This window comes from Biomphalaria glabrata, chromosome 5 (assembly GCF_947242115.1).
Source record: "Biomphalaria glabrata chromosome 5, xgBioGlab47.1, whole genome shotgun sequence".
NCBI lineage: Eukaryota > Metazoa > Mollusca > Gastropoda > Planorbidae > Biomphalaria > Biomphalaria glabrata.
In genome coordinates, this window is record NC_074715.1 from 593,164 (window position 1) to 612,524 (window position 19,361).

At 34.0% G+C, this 19,361-nt stretch overlaps 1 long non-coding RNA gene across 3 annotated transcripts; it reads right to left on the bottom strand.

Annotated features, from left to right (window-relative positions):
- Positions 1–1,342: 1,342 nt before the first annotated feature.
- On the bottom strand, positions 1,343–12,587 carry LOC129926484 (uncharacterized). Of its 3 annotated transcripts, none has more exons than XR_008778163.1 (9): positions 11,961–12,587; positions 10,072–10,289; positions 9,130–9,297; positions 8,193–8,363; positions 7,842–7,997; positions 6,716–6,804; positions 6,159–6,398; positions 1,611–1,742; positions 1,343–1,474 (listed from the first exon to the last, which is right to left on the bottom strand). It is a non-coding gene; the product is annotated as an uncharacterized LOC129926484 (long non-coding RNA). The 3 variants fall into 3 exon arrangements; XR_008778165.1 differs by having other exon boundaries at positions 10,155–10,289; positions 11,961–12,546; XR_008778164.1 differs by lacking the exon at positions 11,961–12,587 and adding an exon at positions 10,607–11,397.
- Positions 12,588–19,361: the final 6,774 nt, after the last annotated feature.

Here is a 19,361-nt window from a genome sequence, read left to right on the forward strand (position 1 = left end):
ATCAGACTTCATTTAAGTTGCAGCCTGAGAGACTTAAATCCTCTCTAGCCAATGCAGTGGACTGAAACCCAGCTGTAGTGCTTCCTAGATCAGTTGAGATAGAGAGAAGCAAGTCTGGAGCAGCAAACATTAATGAGGCAAGGTTTCCTCTTTCTACCTGCACTGGGGCACTGTGAGTATCAAATTTGGCATACAAACTGCATGAAATGCTGGATATCTGGCATAAACCACTGTCATGGGGGCTTGAGTTCAAATCCTGATTTGTTTTTGCTGAGCAAAGAAACACCAGAAATACCATTTCCCCATATAGGCAATACAAAGTAATTTGAAAAAAAAAAAAGAAATTAACACAGACCAGTTACAATAAAAAAAAAATGAAATTGTAAAATGAATGCCACTTTTATTACAAGGTATACATAAATATCAAAATGAGTTAATCAATTATTTAAAGATAGCAACTTTTTGTTCAAAACTAATGTACATTGGTAGTCCTGTAGATTGTGTAGAATCAAAGTAGCATGATTCATTTAGATATTTGATTTTAAAAGGGAGACAATTTGATTAGAAATTATTATAATTTTTAAAAATTTCTATTTAGTATGACAGTGCATCTACTGTAGAAAGATACAAAGGGATAAAACTAAATATCAGTTGTTATTCCAAAAAAAAAAGAAAAATGTACATTTAACACATTAGCATATTCTGTTCCAAAAATATAAACTTGATCAAAATATTTTATTGTCAAAGATATTATTGATTGAGTGGTATACCTTAAACCTCTTACAACATATTCATTCATGGTATAAAACACTGCCTGGTCACTAGTAACTGAATAATGTAGTAACACCAAGAAATAAAAAACTTAATAACATTGACACTACCAACAATGTTCAAATTGCAATGATTTTGATGGAATCCTGTGATTATTCCTTATGTTATTCAACCACAGAATTCCATCAAAAGCTCTTAATTTCTTTAAGACATCATCTTGTTGAAAAGTAAACTGAGGTGTCAACTCTCTTAATGCCTATGGTCATTGACAAATATAGCTCAAAGAAATCTTTCCTTAATTTCTAACTTAAAGGCAACAGTCAAAGTAAATGAATAGAAGGTACCTGGTACCTGGTAAATTAAAAAAAAACAACACAAAGTTGTTGTTTTTCTCTACAAGTTCTACAATTTCAGATTCAAAGACAAAGTTTATTGTTTGTCCAATTAACCTTTGACCTTATCTTGCTTGGACACTCTCAGCATAAAGAAAAATAAACCATTCATGAACAGTATTGTCTTGAGCATCAATGTTAAGTGTTATGTAGTGACTACTAAAAGTTGTGTACACTCAATCGATGGAAGGATTTCTAGACAAGTAAGCAATGGATTTCAGATATCCCTCACAGCCTCTGTGGTTGAATAATTTCCAGAGAAAAAAGCTGCTTAGAATAGTATCTGTCATGCTTGAAAAGGGCCACAGGGACTATATAAAAAAAAAAGAATAAATAAAAACTAAACAGACTTGACAGGCAATGTGGCATTAAAAAACAACAACACTTTCTAACTTTAGAACCTACAAACATTAGAGATAGTTGAAAAAACAACACTTGATTTATTACCAAAACAGCTGACATATCCAAACACAAGTGAGTAGCCTTCTTCTGTAAGGTACTTGTGTAGTCAAGGAAGATCTCATATTTGTAAACAGGCTAACATTTTAGGCTCCTTAGCTGACTAATCTTTTGGACATTCTGGAAGAAATAAATGCAAGAAGGGCTTAATATAAATATCATCATCTCTTGAAATTCTATTTGCAAAAGCTAAGAGAGATCTCAAATATGAAAATAATGATCTCATAAAAAGATAATATAGATCACAAATTAGATCATTTAGATCTCAAACAAGATAGTAAATAAAATAAACAGTATAGCAGAGGAAAGCAACGCTCCATCTCCTCAACACTCCATCTCCTCAATGCTCCATCTCCTCAACGCTCCATCTCCTCAACACTTTATTCTGTCATTATATGTGTCGTTAAGGTATTACCAGGAATTGGGTACATTTAGTAATCAGCATTGAAGTACACATACATATATTAGAGAAGAAAAAGAGCCTTGACACTGTAGATCGCAAGGTCTGAAAGGGAAACTTTGCCATCATATTCCAGTTATTTCTGCTGGTTAAGTTTGTATTGCTGAACTCACTGACCTACATCAGTTCTATTCACATCAAGTTAACACTGCATGGTATCACAATGTAAGTTAAATAAAAAATTAAATTAACTTTCAGAAATGGTGGTCAACTTGATAGTCCCAGATTCAGACTCAGCTCTTCTTATCCTAAAAACTTTTAAGCCAAACAGTAAAAAATTAATAGAATAAGGATTTTTTGTTCAGGAAAGATAATATCCCAAAATGATGTTAATGTTTTTGTAAAATGTTTTACATTGTTTCGGATGTTCCTTCAGAGTTGAAGATAGTTTACTTCCTAGTCCAAACCTCCCGCAGGACGACGGGGGATGGGAGTGGGCAGGGTTTGAACCCTTGACAAATCTGAACGACAGTTCAGTGCGCAAACCGCACGACCAGGCAGCCATCCATGTATCCATAACTCATGGTTGGAAACATCCTGAAGCCCTAAATAAAAATTGCATTCTATACTGTGATTTGAACTCAAGGCTGCAGTAGTAGTGCGGTAACTTCTTCAGTATCCAATGTTAGCAAGTGCCCTATTTAAGAACGAGGCCATTTTTAAAATAGAGATGATAGTTTGTAAAATGTTTTACATGTTTCAAATGTTACTTCAAAGTTGAAGATAATTTATTTCCTCATCCAAACATCTCAGAGGACGATAGGGAAGGGCAAGGTATGAATTCAGGACCATCAACAACTCCAAACAACAGTCCAGCGTGCATTTTCTGCACATCCAGGCAGCCACCCATAGTCATAGTAAAAAGTATTTTCTAAAAGAGTTTCTATAATAACATTGTCAGATGCAGGTTCCATTTTCCCATTTTCATTCACAAAATTTGTGGCATGTGTGGCTGAGAGGCAGGCCTACACTGCTTGGCTACAGCTTAGCCACTTACCATGGGGGCTCGATTTTGAATCCTGACTCGAGCAGAGTTGTTTTCTGAAAGCCCAAAGACAGCATGTAAACCTCCCATGTGTTCCCTTCCTCCAATAGTCAACAAAAGGAGATTGGGCCATAGCAAAATAAGTATGCTCTAAGCATGAACTATGCACTATATCAAAAGCATTAAAAAAATAGATTTACATGTTTTTTTCAACTCTTTCATACCTTAACAAATGAATTTGAATAAGTAACTATTCTATTTGAAAGTGAAACAAAACTAAACACTATTAAGTCCAAATACTTTTTACTATGACTAAGTAATAGTAGGTATAGAACTAATCAATATCAGGCTCAAATACTTCTTACTTTGACTATTGATGAAATAAACATGACATCAAACATAATAGCAGCACCCAGGGAGAAGAAGGTGAAGAAACTGTAGTAATACATAGATAAGTCTTAAGGAGGACTCAAACCTTGGACCTAGCTGTGACCAGATGCAAGTTAGACTTCCTGAATAACACCCCAAAAGAAGATCTACAAACCTTGTAAGATGCCCCAACATACTAAGAGATAGGTGAAGAATATTACAGACAATATCAAAGTGAGAAATCATCAAGTTAAAACAGAAAATTCAACAAAATCAAAATAATAACAACCAGTTTGATACAAATATAAACCAATCTAAACAATTAAACCCATGTTTTTTAATTCAGACTGTCTTTCCACTGATTTGGACTCTCCTTCCTTCACTCTTTCTTAGACTGTTCATTGGCAAATGAGATAAACTAAGAGCTTTCACAGCCCCCAGTCTATTGCCATCTTTTTGCAGTATCTCATCTTCTTATCCAAGATTATTACATTCTTCTGGTGTCTCAAGGGTCAATCTAGTCGTGCAAGATAATCAATGACTTAAACTCTGCCAATTCACATGGTTTTTCTAGCTGACTCAGGCAACCCATTCCATGCTCTAATAGCACTAGGGAAGAAGGAGTATAAATTTCTTCTAGCATATGGGATGAGGAATGTTCCTTTATCTTTGTGTCTTTCTAAGTATTTTTTTAAGTTTTGTTTTTGTATTTGAAGTTTATAGTTTAATGTTTTTTGTATAATTGCTACTTTACTTTTGAAGTCTTCTGTCCTGAAGGATCTCTAAATTTAATAATTTTACTAGAGGTCTAACTATAATCAAATGTGAATATTTGTTAGTTCGGAATCTCACTGCTCTATCTTGTATATTCTAGTTTCTCAATAATGTTTTTTTTTAGTTGAGGGTTCCCAAATAGAGGACTCATTATCTATTGTTCAGTTGCATCACTGCATCATCTCTACTGTTGGTTCTCTTTACTCCCCTTTGGTCTTATTCACATTTCTTTCTCGGCTCATCAAATACAGAGTACATCTTCCATGAACATTTCCAGCAGAATAAAACTTTTTGGTCTAATAACAAAGTCACTAAGTTTTGAGAATCCTCAAAAGCTGTCTATGACGATTCTCTGAGTCCAGTGTTTTCTCTGCCAAGTTGCAATTCTCTAGTTCTTAATAGAAAATCATTTTTCCACAATTGCTTATACATGTGAAAGTGGAATCACTGGCCTACCAATTTTCCAAATATGTTTCAATTTTTTGTCAAGAGTTGTTTATAAATATAAAGTACCCAGTTTATCTTTTCTTTTGAAAAGGATGAAAGAGCCATTTTTGCAAACCTGGTTGTTGACATCAAAACCATGTATTTGGTGAAGTCAATAAAGAGCAATGGTTTTAGCACATCCACAGATATTCCATCTTTAGTTCTTCTTTTTTAGGGTCCCCATTTGTGTTGGATGAAAAACTAAAATGAATGGCTCTTTGGTCCATCCTAACAAGGCCTCATATCTTATAGATTGCTGATGTTGCTTCAAAAAAGAATATAATTATGTTCTATGCATTTCATGTGTCAATATAGTCATGCATGTTAATTAGTGAATTAAACTCTGCTAAGTCACTGGTTTTCCTGGTTGATTCAGGCAGCCCATTCTATATTCAAACTAGGGAAGAAAAAGCACTTGTAGGAATTTGGCCTAGCATATGGAATAAGAATATTGCCTGGATTGTGGTGAGAACAGATGAATGGGTCATTTCTCCATCCAGAATAAGACTTACTGTATTGCCATGATAGATCAATTCAGATTGACTTCTCTGCTTTTTCTTCAACTTTGTAAGTTTTTTAAAGCCATTGCAGTTCCATCAGCAAATATTCCATAATCATTGGCTAAAGTGTCAAACAGTGGGACTGTTATAAAATCTGTCCTTGTATACAATATTATTTTTGTTTATCAAGTGGCTAACAGCCTTAGAACAAAGCTAAGAACGACATATCAATTCTGGAATCACATTCTTTGTTTTGCCTGTGTTGAATTTCAATGCTGATATAGCAATGACATTGCCATTATTATTATTTGCTTCATAAGCCATAGTTTTGATTACCACTTTGATAGGTTTGGATTTTTATATATTGCTTTTGTAACAAATCAGCCTTGGCAAGGAATCATTCCTTCATCCAAAGTTGGCATGTTGAGATAGTTAGAAATAGTGCTGAGATGTTGAGATAGTTAGAAGTAGTGCTGAAATGTTGAGATAGTTAGAAGTAATGGGTGACCCAAGGCTCTCCTGGCTTCTAATAGATCACCATACAAAATGTCTTGAGGAAGTCAACCTTGTGGCATTCCATGAACATGTCCAAGCTAGCCAAGATTTCTACTGCTGATAACAGTGCGAAGGTTCAGAGGAATCTTTTTTTTTTTCATAAATGCACTGAACACTTCTAAAGGAAGATAGATGATGCTATATTTAATCATCAGAGACTTTCACCCCACAACTTTGGATGATTTTCTATTAATGAAGCATACACTCTATACTGTCATACTGATATGTTCAAACCCTGCCTCCTGCAGGAGGTTTGTACTAGGATGTAATAATCATCAAACCTGAATTAATATGTAAAACAAACTACAAAAAGGTCCTCTCTGATGAATTGATAGGTAAAGAGTATTTGAATGAAATGTGATATATAAATAGTTTTAACTTAATGATTAACATAACATGAAACAAACCTAAATGTCTTCAAATTCATCACAGCAATGAACAAGTTGATCAGGACCACGACAGCATCAAGAATGTAAACTCCATACAAAACGTAGCCAACCACCTCAATGACTTTCAGCAGCACACTGTCTCTTATCTCTGAGTCACCATTAACCTGACTGCTAATTGTTTCTTCTTTAATAGCTGGTGCCTGAGAGTTCCCCATACCAAAGGCGGCCCAGAACAATGTCCCAGTGGTCTCTAAGAGGCTGAAAAAAAAGTCTTTGGTCAGCAAATAAAATATTTTTAAGTACATTTGGGAATAAATTAATTCCTGTAAAATCTAGTAAATTTAATATCATCTAGCTAATTTAATATATCATCTTGTAAACTTAAACATCTTAACTAGTGATCAGCTTTCAAAGTATTTAACTTAAAACACTACCAATAAAAGCCATAATTTATTTATTTTAAGTTTTAAGGTCACTTGCAGAAAAAAAAAATTCTTTTGAGTATGTCTATACAACCTGAAGTTATTTTGCTTTACAAAAAAAACATCCATAAATTAAATATAAAATACCTTCACCTTGTAAGTCAAATGACTCTACCCTGCAAAGTTCTCATTCTTGGAAATACTGTATAGGCTTATTTGTCCACATATAAAGGCAATCATGACTGAAATAGATGAAGGTAAACTTGCCAACATCCTATGGAATAATAACTAGATTAAGATACTTTTCGCATAATTTCATTAAGTTGGCTAAAGTAAACTTGACTTACACTAATGTTGTTATTATAATAACCTGTGTTCAAATCCTTCATATCATCATGATTAAAATATTATGCCTTGGCCAAGAATCCTTAGCCCTTCATGCAATAGGAAGGAAATTGGTGGCCTACTTCTGTTTCTAACCAGGTGCAAGTAAGTGGATTTGTTTAATAGCTAAAAGTGTCATGAAATGCTTCACTGAATTGGTTGAATCTAGTGGATTTTTTTCCTAAATAGACCTAGTCAATAATGAATAATCTACAGAAGATAATAAACAAAGTGAAATTGAAACACTTTAATTAACTAATTAAACAAGTAAACAAGTATAGTTATATCTTTGAATCACCAAGTTTTCAGTTCCAATGAAGAAATTTTTAAAGCCTAACTAATAATATGAGAGGCACAGTGGGGAGTGGTAAAGCACTTGGCTTATGAACACAGGTCCCAGGTTCAAATCCTAGAAGACTGAAATTTTTACTTTCAGGATCTTTAAGGCCCCTCTTAGTCAACCCAGATCTAATGGGTATCTGACATTAGTTGGGGAAAAGTAATGACGGCTATTGTGCTGGTCACATGACTTTAGCTAACCATAGGCCACAGAAACAGATGACCTTTACATCATTTGCACTATAGACATCATGGTCTGAAAGGGGAACTTACTTTTTTAATAATATGAGCTAAAATAAACCTTTGCTCTAATATTGTAATTCTTCTTATAATTATTATTATTTCCTAGAGCCTCAAGTTTCAAGAGATTCTAGACAAGTATATGTTCATCCCTGGTGATTCATCACAGCATACATTTGTTCATCCCTGGTGATTCATTACAGCATTCATTTGTTCATCCCAGGTGATCCATCACAACATGCATTTGTTCATCCCTGGTGATCATCCAATTATATCATAGAATTATAAAAGACAAATACTAATGAGCAACACATACATCTTTTTAGTGTTCTGGTTGAAGGCAGGTTAAACGTGGTAGAAAGAAACTCATACGCATTAGGACTGTAAAAGTGCAATGTTATTGTGAAGGATATTTTTTCATCTGTATAATTTGCATTTCCTGTAGGCTCCTCAAACAGATGTAAAGATAAATCTGAAAAGCATAAATATATTTTTAAAAATCATATATTAAATGTTAAATTGGAATCCATCTTAGACCAGTTGATCTAAATGTTATCTATAACTATTGCCAAACAAATAAAAAGAGTGCCACATGGACATGAATCAATGATTGTTATGCAAATTATTATATATTCTTATCACTAAACTAAAGAGTCAATACATTTACCATCATAACTGTTTTAGGTGAGGTTGGCTTTTCTATAACTCCTCTCATAAACATTGAACTTTCTTTTTATAATATATCAGAAGTCTCTTTGAATTGTACAATTTCTTCTTTCACCTTAAGACTTTATTTTTCCTTCTTTTTAACTGGCCAGGAAGCTGCATCGTTATGACACTGAAAAATAATAATTGTTAGCAATACAAAATCCTTTCAGGCATAACAGTAAATTCTGGAGTATATATTAAAATTAGATAAGCAAGCTTTCATTCAGATACCATAAGTATATCTCTAATTCTATAGCATTGACAGAAAAAATACAGATAGTGATTTAATTAATAATGAAAATATGACAAAAAATAAAATATCACATATACAATTGGAATTCATTTTGTTGTTTAGTTGAAGTCCAAGATATGAATATCAATATCACTAAATGTATAAAATATACATAAGTACAATAATATATTAAATCTAACAGTGCATTTTGATTTACCATATTGAATGCCTCTTAGGGGTTTGCAAAGACCAGGGAACAGTACCAGGAAAAAGAAGAAGAGGCAGACAGAGAAAGCGATGGGAGGACAACATAAAAGAATGGACGGTACATCCATTGAAAGAGGTTCTAACTAAGGCAAAAGACAGAGAGGAATGGAGAAAGATGATTGACAAATCTTGCATGGTGCCGCAACGGTCTTACAAACTAAGGGATAGGTAAAAGTAAGTTAAAGTCAGTCTAGATCAGTTCATGTCAGTTGTTATTTCATTATACTAGTCAAACATTTATTTAGACAATACTGAAAATACTTGCTGTTATTTCTACTTTGCTTCAAATACTATACTGGGATACATGAGCAGTCATTTTTTTTAAAATAGTTAAATGTAAAACCAATTCAAACTCACATAGAAGTCTAAAATTAACATTTTCTACATTAAGTATCACCTGAAATATTGTAGGAATAGCTGAGGGTTTCAGATTTTTCATTATATCATCAAAGTTTGCATCAATAAAATGTGTGCTGTCCACAAAGTCATACCCATCAGGGGTCCATCCTTTCCCTCTTTTCATTGCTTCAACCATTTATCTCACATGTTGGCTTATTTAAGGAATCTGCAACATAAAGAAATAATAAATAATGAATAACATACCGGTACAAAAAATGGTGACCGATAATTTCATCCCTAATTAAATATTTTTTTGTTATTCATTGTTTAATTGTGCAGTTAAGGCTTTGGCTTTAAGCCCTCATTTCATGTAATATATAAATATGATTATTTTAAATGCTTTTAAATATTTTTTGACATGTTATAAATGCGTTTATAGTGTTTCCTCTTCCACTTCACATTCTTGATGAGTTGTACATCTGGGTGTGTACTTAGCTGCAGGGCTTCTTGTGGTTGTAAGGGATATACATGATGTAATGATCAAAGGCAAATGTGGTGGAAGTAGTGGAAATCTTTTGAGAGAGGAGAACGATTAGAATAATTATGACCATGCCGCTGATAACTTATCATCAAAGGCCAAGGTGAAGTGGAAGTAGGCTACCGGTAGTGGAAATCATTTAAGAGATGAGAACGATTACAAGACTAGACTAAAGGAAGTAATATCTCTCTGTCTTTGGAAAGTTTAGTTTGAGACTAGCCTCTATTTTATTTGGGGCCACCAAATCACATTGCCTAGGGACTCTACTTATCTAAGACAGGCCCAGCTATGGTGGATTATTATCATCATTATGTTTTATTTATTCAAGGATAATACTTAAATGTAAGTCGCTATTCTATTCGTACAAGTCATTTATTTTTGGGTTTATCGCTGGATCATTTAAGTATTGAATTGGGTTTGAAAACATTAAACGCAAGGTAAATCAATTCTAACTATCCTTACTTCAGAATAAAACATGGCTGCGGAGAGAACCAAGTAGTTCAAAACCTGTAAGGCCGACGAATTGTTCTGTTTTACGACAATACCTGGGCTCAGATCTGTTAATAAAACTCTCAAAAACAACCTGGTGTTTCCATCAGACAAGGTTGTTTATCTCTGTGTAAACTTCTGCCCTGATCTTTTCCATAAAATTTCAGTTGATTGCATCAATGCCGAAGAACCTTTAAAATAAAAATAAAAAAAAAGATTGAAAAATTAGGTGAATTATTTTTTTTAAATAGTTTTTCTAAATAAAAATATATAAGTTAGTTTTAATAATATCAAAGAAATACAATGTGATTTCTTTTTTTATTTATCTATATCCAGAAATTTAAGTAGTGTATTGTATAATATAGTCTAGAATTAGCCCAGCCCTATGTACAGTAAAAAAAAATAGATCCATTGTTGATGTTTGTTTTTTCTACAATAGTGATAACATTTATATCGAAAGTTAGAATAGTTAGATCTAGATCTATTTCAATAATAAAAATTATTTTACCTGGGTAGTTGAGTCTTGTTTCCAAAGTGATTTCTAATTTAAACTAAATCTATAATGTAGATAAAATGTAGTAGACATCTAGATTTATCAGTTTAGAATTATATTGGATCCTACAATGTTCATGACTTAAATTGTGTTAATTACATTATAAATCTTGTCACTCTATTCTAGGTGATAAGTAAATGCTATATTGAATTCTAGACCTAGCCTTATTCCAGAAATAATCTCTAGAATCACTCTAGACAAGTGTTTCTCAAAATGTGTTCCGTAGAACCTTACGCCTGAATAAGTGTTCCATGAACTACTGGAATAATTAATTAGTAGGCTACCATGTGAATAAATCTTTTTTAAAAAATAAGAAAAGTTTTCCGCTAAATACTCATAGTGTGCGAAGTGTTCCGTTTTGAAGGAAAAGGTTTGGGAAACACTGCTCTAGACAGTCTAGACTAGGACTATAAGTATAGATCTATATATAGCTAGATCTAGTGAAGAAGGTCTTAACTACAATAAAGAATTACATAGCATAGGCCTATAATTCTATATCTCAAAGTAATCTAGATCCAGGTAGATCTAGAGACTATATTACTAGCTAAATTTATAATCTATATGTTATTATTTATAATGTAGATCTATTACATAATTAATAAATTAGTAGATCTATAATCATACATTTTCAACATTTCTAAATTTTCAAAGATCAATTCACAGGACCAGATCTAGGTCTAGATTAAAATTATAATATTATAGATTTAGAGTTTAGAGACTATTAGAGATCTAGTTGTTGTTTTTTTTTTACTAGTTTAGATCTAGATGTTCTAAGTTTGATCTATCAACTTAAGTTAATCTTGTGAGTCTAAGTCAGTCTAGTGTCTAGAGTACGAGAGTCTACAGCAAGATCTAGATGTATATTTATATTAGATCTAGAAGCTAGTCTATCTAAAAAAAAAATCTAGATTAGATAGAGCTAAGTAGATCTAGAATCTAGATAGTTACTAAATTCTAGAATTTCTATCTAGACTAGTCTAGAGTCTAGATCTAAAAGTAGTATAAGTCTAGTAGATCTAGATTAATCTAGAATCTAGACTAGATCTAGTCATAATAGACGTAAATAGTGCCTGCCTGGTAATCTATTCTAGATCTAGACCTAGATCTAGTAGGCCTAACTAATCATTTAAATAAGTCAATAAGTTTTGAATAAGTACTAGTACTAGATCTAGTCTTTAACTTTAATTAAGTAGATTGACTTATCTAGACAGATCATAGATCTATACTCTATAGTCTATACAGTCAGTAGATAGTAAGATAAAGATAGAGTCATACTCATAGATTCTATGGTAATTTAAAAAGAGCTTACCTTTCCATTGTAGCTAATCACTCCAGTAACATTGTAATTAAATGACGTGTCTGTAATCATTTTCACATGCATATGCTGCATTTATAACATCGCAATATTCTAACAAGTTAATAAAAGTAAAATTTACAAGCAAGAGTGGTTTTCTAACAATAGATTCCATGTTGGTGTAAGCTGATGGTTGTCACGTGACTTGAGGGGTGTTTGTTTACGATTGGTGAATGAGGTCCAATCAATAATAGCGATGTCGATAGGGCCTCATCTCAGCCTAGCCTGCCGGCTAATAGTCTTATAATGTCTAGATCTAGAATGAGGAATCTAGACTAAGGTCTATTCTTTTTAGTTTTCATGCTAGATCTAGATTTAGAAGTTGAATAATAAGTCGACAGGTAGAGCATCTAAAACTATATCATCAATGAAACGTAAACAACCATGTTTTGTTTATGTTCAAACTAATGTCGATAGGGGCGGAAGCCCAATGCCGACCAATCATTTTGTCGGAAATAATAAGATACTAGAATCTATAAATAAATATATTTTACACTCTCGGTGACAACGGGTTTCCGTTCAAAGCCGAAACGCTATTTATATTATTTCGGAGATACGGTTATTTTAGGAAAGTGTAGGAAACGACGGTTTCATTGATGCCAAATATGCCTCCATCGAATATGTTTACTCAAAAGTATTCGATGCGTTACCAAGGGTATTATTTACATGTAGATTCGGAATTAGATGAAATAAACATTATACATGCCCTAGAAAAATGACTAAAAACAATATTTAAAGTTAAAAATTACATATTTCAATGTTCAAAACTTGTAGATAAATGGATAAACTTTCAAATAATGAAATAAAAAAAGTTCGATTTTTAAATTTTAAATATCGATATTTTGCTCCCTAGTGGTGGTCCTCCTCCCCTTAGATAGAGACTCCTCCGAATCCACACATTCTGTTCTGGCTAGTATCTTGGGTGTTATGCAAATCCACTACTATTTCATCAACTATTGTACATTAGCCAAAGAACATTACAATTAATAAGATGAGCGTACTCAAGACTTTCTACTACTATAAATGATGCATTCATTAACACTTGGGATGCCTGTCTTGTCTACTTATCCGTCGTTATTTAAATATCTCTAATTCTAATCAACCATGTTCTAAGCTATCGCCACATCGTTCTTCCTTGTTCGCCTATTCTCCTGCGTTATTTGTCTGTCTGACTACGTCACTGTCACTCCTTTAACCGTCGCTAAAAACAATACACAATATAATCTACCAAAGCTAACATACTCTCTAACTCAACTAGGACACAACAATGCCACGTAATTTAGGAGACAATATTACTTTCCAAAGACATATCAGTGAAAACGTTCATTCTACAGGCTTATAGCTGGTTAGCCTATGCAATAATTAATTAGTGTAAATATCTTTTAACTAGTATTACACACCGACCTGTGACTGTCTATTTATGCCGGAACATTCTCTCCTTTTAAACTTCTAATAAACTGGACGCATTTCAACCATCCACCTATTTTTGGCAGTCAATACCAGTATCTGTTACACCAGTGATGCCCAACCTAATTCGACCCGCGGGCCATTTTATTTCCGACACAAAAAAAAGTATAAAAAAAATGAAATTGACCTGAAACTATTTGATTAGAAACCAGTGTATCTAGTACTTACATTCATCTATAGCACATTTGAAGTTTATCCCTTTTTTTTTAACAAGAATGCCGGAATATTTGTTTCATAATGCCGACTTTATGGTGTTAGTTTAAATAGCTAAACTTTTTGTATAAAACAAATATGTAAGCGTATTATCATGTTCCGAAAAAAAAAAGGGAAGTTCACCTTTTCTGGTAGATTTTACATACAGAGTCCCATTTCATAAAAGAACAATTGACATGATAGCAACCAATCAGATCAAAAGTGAGGGCCATAGTGTAGGTCAAGATACATTTCTGCACTTTATGTCGACTTTTCGGCGGGCCGGATGGAACCAGGTCGCGGGCCGAATCTGGCCCGCGGGCCGTATTTTGGGCATCACTGTGTTACACTGAACCGGAACGGATCGCTATCATTCTCTTTCCTTTCTTCTCTCTCTCTCTGGAACCCACTTTTATTTTCACCCCCAGCATTGATCACTGACCTAGACTTTTGACTTGCAATGGAACAACTCGATTGTAGTAACCTAAGCTAAGACCAAAACGTTATTGCAAGTGAAAACAAAAAGTCCGATATCGAGTTGGCAATTCTCTTTGTCAGATGTGAACAACACATACCACCGCGGGATCATAGTGACCTTAAGTTACACAATTTCAACACGACGAAATAACTTGTGCATAGCTTGTTAAAGTAAGAGCCACACAGAATTAAAATGGAATTAAATCTAATGATGATTTGATGTGATAAATGCATGTAAATTATTAATTAATGACAGATTTCATGGACACACTCAAAGTTAAAATGTTACAATCTCATTTCAAGTGCAAGAGATAAAAAGGTCTATTTCTGATGCCCAATCTTCTTTTTTCAGCTTGGGAGCCATATAAATCTTTATTATGACTGAACTTACTGGTGCAGGTCTTCGCCAGTGATGGCTCCTCATGTCGGCTAAGTTCTACATTTTGTCGCTGATGCGTAGGCTCTATTCTGTGAGCACGAATTCTTGTGTATGTGTGTGTGTGCATTCAATTTGGTGACCCCTCTTGGTTGCTAAGTGTTTGATGACGTCCTTCTTTTTCCCGTCTTTGGGGCTTGGTGCTGAACTTCGTTGTTTAACTGCTCGCCTCGGCTCGTCGCTGTGTAAATAATTCATTCCGTCTGCAAGTACTGCTAGGTGCTGGTTCAGAGAGCCAGAGTGGAAATATCGCTCGGCTAGCAATGTTGGGGCTTGGCCGACAGGCGACGTAATACGTGTTCATGTTAATTAAGGGATAGTATTACTGAGATACGCACGACCCGCACGTGTACTATAAATGATATGAATGTGTGTTGCAATCTCTTGTCACATTATTTACAGATCATTCTTCACTTTGAACAGTCATTGTATTAAATGTTCAGTGGAATCTTTCTGCCCCTCATTCATTCATAACTAATTCAACATTATCCTTTTGTCTTCCTCATGGAACATATGGCCTCAGTAAAATTACGCCCTCTCCAAGGTCTCTTGTTTAGCTGTTAGCAGCAAAGCAGTTTGGTCGGGGGGTCATTGTGAGTCAAAATATTTACACGGAATCCTGACATATACCGCGAACAAATACCAAGAGCGGAGTTGCTATGCTATATTCGTAAATTTTAAAGCGATACCCTCCCCCCCCCCTTTTTTTTTTTCAAACTCGCCTTGTCATTGTTTTAACTGCATTCTTACTTCAAGCCACATTTTCCCCACAACTGCCAGCAAACACTTTAACCCATTCGCCGGAAAATGGCTCTTATCGTGAATTGCTCGGTAGCACATAATATCGCCGCTCGTATTTTCTTGTTGCTATAAAAATTCCCAAAATCTCCGATTTATGAACCTAGAAATCTTTTCCTTGCGGCCTGAACCAAGAAAAACCTAGACACCTGTCTTTTTAAAAAAGTTTTGTTTCATATTGTCGTTAAATGTTTTGCACCTTAGAGACACACTTTCTTTGCAAATCTAAAACGTCGGGTCAACACACACATGCTAAGAGCAGGGTTCCACTTGAGTGGTTAAGAAGACTGCCCACAAAGCCGATGAAAGCTGACTGTCACATTTGATGTCAAGGACACAAGGCTGGAGCGAAAATTTCCGAAACTTAAAATAGTTGACAACTGATTGTTTAACTTATTGGAAACGTCATTACCACAGTCTACGGAATCAAAACCACGAAGATTGACACGCCCGAATGTTCAAAAAGAAATGTAGATTGTACAGCGTTGACTATTTTAAACTAGGATTCATTCCTTCTTTATCAAACAAGAGGTTGCCTAAGTGGCTTCTTATGACGATATGAAACCAATTACGTTGGAGGATCATTTGAGATGATGTCATCATGATAAAAAGATAAAGGTTTGAAAAAAAAAAAGATTCTCAAAGAAAAAGTTCAAAATAGACCCACAACATCTTTCTTCAACATGAGACAGAGAGAGAAGATGACGGTTTGTGAGCGTCTTACAAGATTTATTTACTTATAGCCTAATAGCGAAAACATTAAAGGTAAAACACTGATTTCACCTACTGTTAAAGTAGTTTTAAAAACTTGTTTACCACAAACCTAAATTTGATAGTATTAAATGAATTTATTTAAGCAACAATACAGTTTAAGTGCACATTAGTGGTATGAGTTATAACATTAAAAGCCTATAATGTAATTCTTTGCAAACGAGATAAACAGTTTGGGGTTAGCGGCCTCGCAGGCTCTGGCAGGATGTAGCGCTGTGTGCAGCAAACTGCTAAAAGGTCACCGGTTTGACGAAACATTTCCCATGTTTGGGTAGGCCTATATCTACAAGGCAGCAGAAGTTTGAATTCAGTTTTCCTTCTGCTAGGTGGGTTACAAGCCCAGGCTAATGAGACCCTCCCGCCCAACGCTTACTGATTTAGGCGACTGTTTCTCACCTTCGCCCCTTCTACTGATTGTGAAAATAGTTCCGCGAACCCAATATTTGAGCCAGACTTGAAAGATGAAATACACGAGAAACTGCTCCTTACGAAAACTTTTACTGTGGTACTTAAGGACCAATAAATAAATTAATTAATTAATATTTAATGTTTGAAGGACTACTTCATAGTACAACAAATTCCTTTATGAAACATAATATCCGTAGCAACGGATGATGAACCTGCGACAAACAACAACACACGTTTCCAACATGCTTGGTTGTTCCAGTAATACATATCAATTGTTATTTTGATTTATTTTAATTTGAATTTTATCAATATAAAAGATATACTAAGTAGCTTTAAATTACGTATTTACCCTTCGACTTACAACTGTTAGAAATTACTTATAAAAAATGTTGTTGGTGAATTGCAAAATTGCAGTATAAGTTAAGCAGGGAGTCTACCGAAAACCAGAGAACATGGCAAGGGGTCTACGAGACAAAAAAAGTTTGGGAACCACTGATCTAGTTTAAGCCGGATTGAACGGCGCCTTCGACACGGAGGTCATGGATTCAACACGCTAAGCCTGAAGTCTTGTCAGTTCAGCAACTCTTACAAACCTTACGGTGTTAGAAGACCCCGACCACTTCCGGGGCACTGCACAGCAGGCGACCTGATTATACTTAGAATGGCCAAACAGTATATTTCTAAAGCTGCTGATATATCAAACTTTCGTTCGATAACGCACCGAGATATATGACACATTGCAGCTGTTGCCTTTGTACGGTAGAAATCCAACGTGAAAATATTCAGATGCATATTTACGTCATTTTGTCCTACGCTGTATGGCCTCTCTTACGTCATCGTGTCTCAGCTCACTGTCACTATTTCCATTACACTCTTGCTCTTCTTCAAATGTCAGCTTACGCTTCAAATATTTATCCATAATCTAACGGTTAGATGGTGTCGCTACCTGGTCTTGTCTGTAGGCGTGGCGGCGTGGGTGTGTCCGTGTGTTGTAGGTACCTCTTCTGGTACGACTATAATACTCCTCTTAACGATGTACTTTATTAGACGCACTAGATTTGCAAGTGCGCAACATTACTAATATACTAAAGTCTCCAATGACAACATTTATAATCACTAATGAACACACTGGTAGCAGACTTAACGTTTATTATATATAGGATAAATTACAGAAAATACTGGCGACTTCAGCCGTCACAAAATATACACCAATAAATACTGGCTGTCCATGCCATGTGGAATAAGTAATCACATCAATGAAATGTTCAAAGCATAAATCCAAAGAAAACTCTCAAGTTAACATTAAATCAAATCCATTAAGGTACATATTACAGACAGAGAAAATCGTACATCCACTCTCTGCTGGAGTTCTTCACTAACTAACTTTTACCCTTATTTCAGAGTCCTTTAACTTATTCACATAACTTCGTGCTTACCCGCACGGAATGTTACAATAGGTGACTGAGTGTCACTTCATGTCACAGAGGTTCTAAAACTGGACTGTGACATACGCCCCACACTCCAAAAAGATTTTTGACCAAAAATCTTTGACAAATATATTTTACATTAATACCATTGTACAAATATATATGAGCTTAGTCCAATATTCTATCAAGTGCTGTAAGTTCACTCCAATTGCTCATATCATCTTATATAATCTTAGTAATTATGTATAACATCATATAAATTACTGAGTCCAAAAAAATCATTTATATAATATACTTGATTCACTGAGAGCAAAATCACTGAAATATCACACTAATTGTAATGAAAAGTACCTCCATCAAGTGTTAACAAACTTTATGCATACATTTGTACTGAAAAAAATTTGTACAAACAATCACATGCTAATGAATATCAAAAAAAGAGAAAAAATATACAAGTTATTCCACATCCAATGTTTTACTATAATTGTAGATGCACAACATTATCAATGTGTATCATTTGACACACTGAGTAAATTTACTCAAAATGATTACAGAAAAAAATTTCATATTTATTTACAACTGTGATGTGCTGTGTCAAAATATTATTCTAAGTTTTGTCATCATCAAGAAAAATAAAAAAAAAGTTTTCAGATACATGTCAATCCAGTTCAAGGTTGCCCTTGCATAAGACTACTATAAATAGTCTGAGTGTAGTATTGAAGTACAATAGTAAACAAATTTCCATGTTTACAAACATTCATTGTAGTATTCAGGTGTGTAAAAAATTTTAGACAATATTTACATCTGTGAGTTGTTATGAAAAAAAAAAAAAATTCAGGTCAACAGTTCAAGTAGTTCACTGTTGTTTACATCTCATTGTTTACATTGCTGTGCACAATCAGTAATGAAATATAATATATACACACAAAATAAACACATCTGGCATTTGTCATATTACAAGTTGACAATAAAATACAATGAGTAGAAAATAGATGATCTGTTATTGATCATAAGCATAAATGTCATCATGACCCAAAAGAAAAGTGTAACAATAAAGTGTCATGACCTATTTGAAAAATGTGTAGAAAAAATGTCAGGTTGACCTTATTGAGAATGGTTGTTTCTAGTTACATTGTGAAGTTAAACATTTTCATATTTGACATTAATATATCTTCCTCTAAATAACTTGTTATTGAATGCTTTAATAATTCTATAACAATCTTCTATTGTGTTTAAGTGTACAAATGCAATTTTATTTGATCTATCTTGAGTTCTTATATCTACCCATTTAACATGTGCTACATTGCTGAATTCTCCCAAAATTGTTTGCCATCTAGTGTATCTTGATAAATTCTCTACTCTAATAATGTTATCATTAGT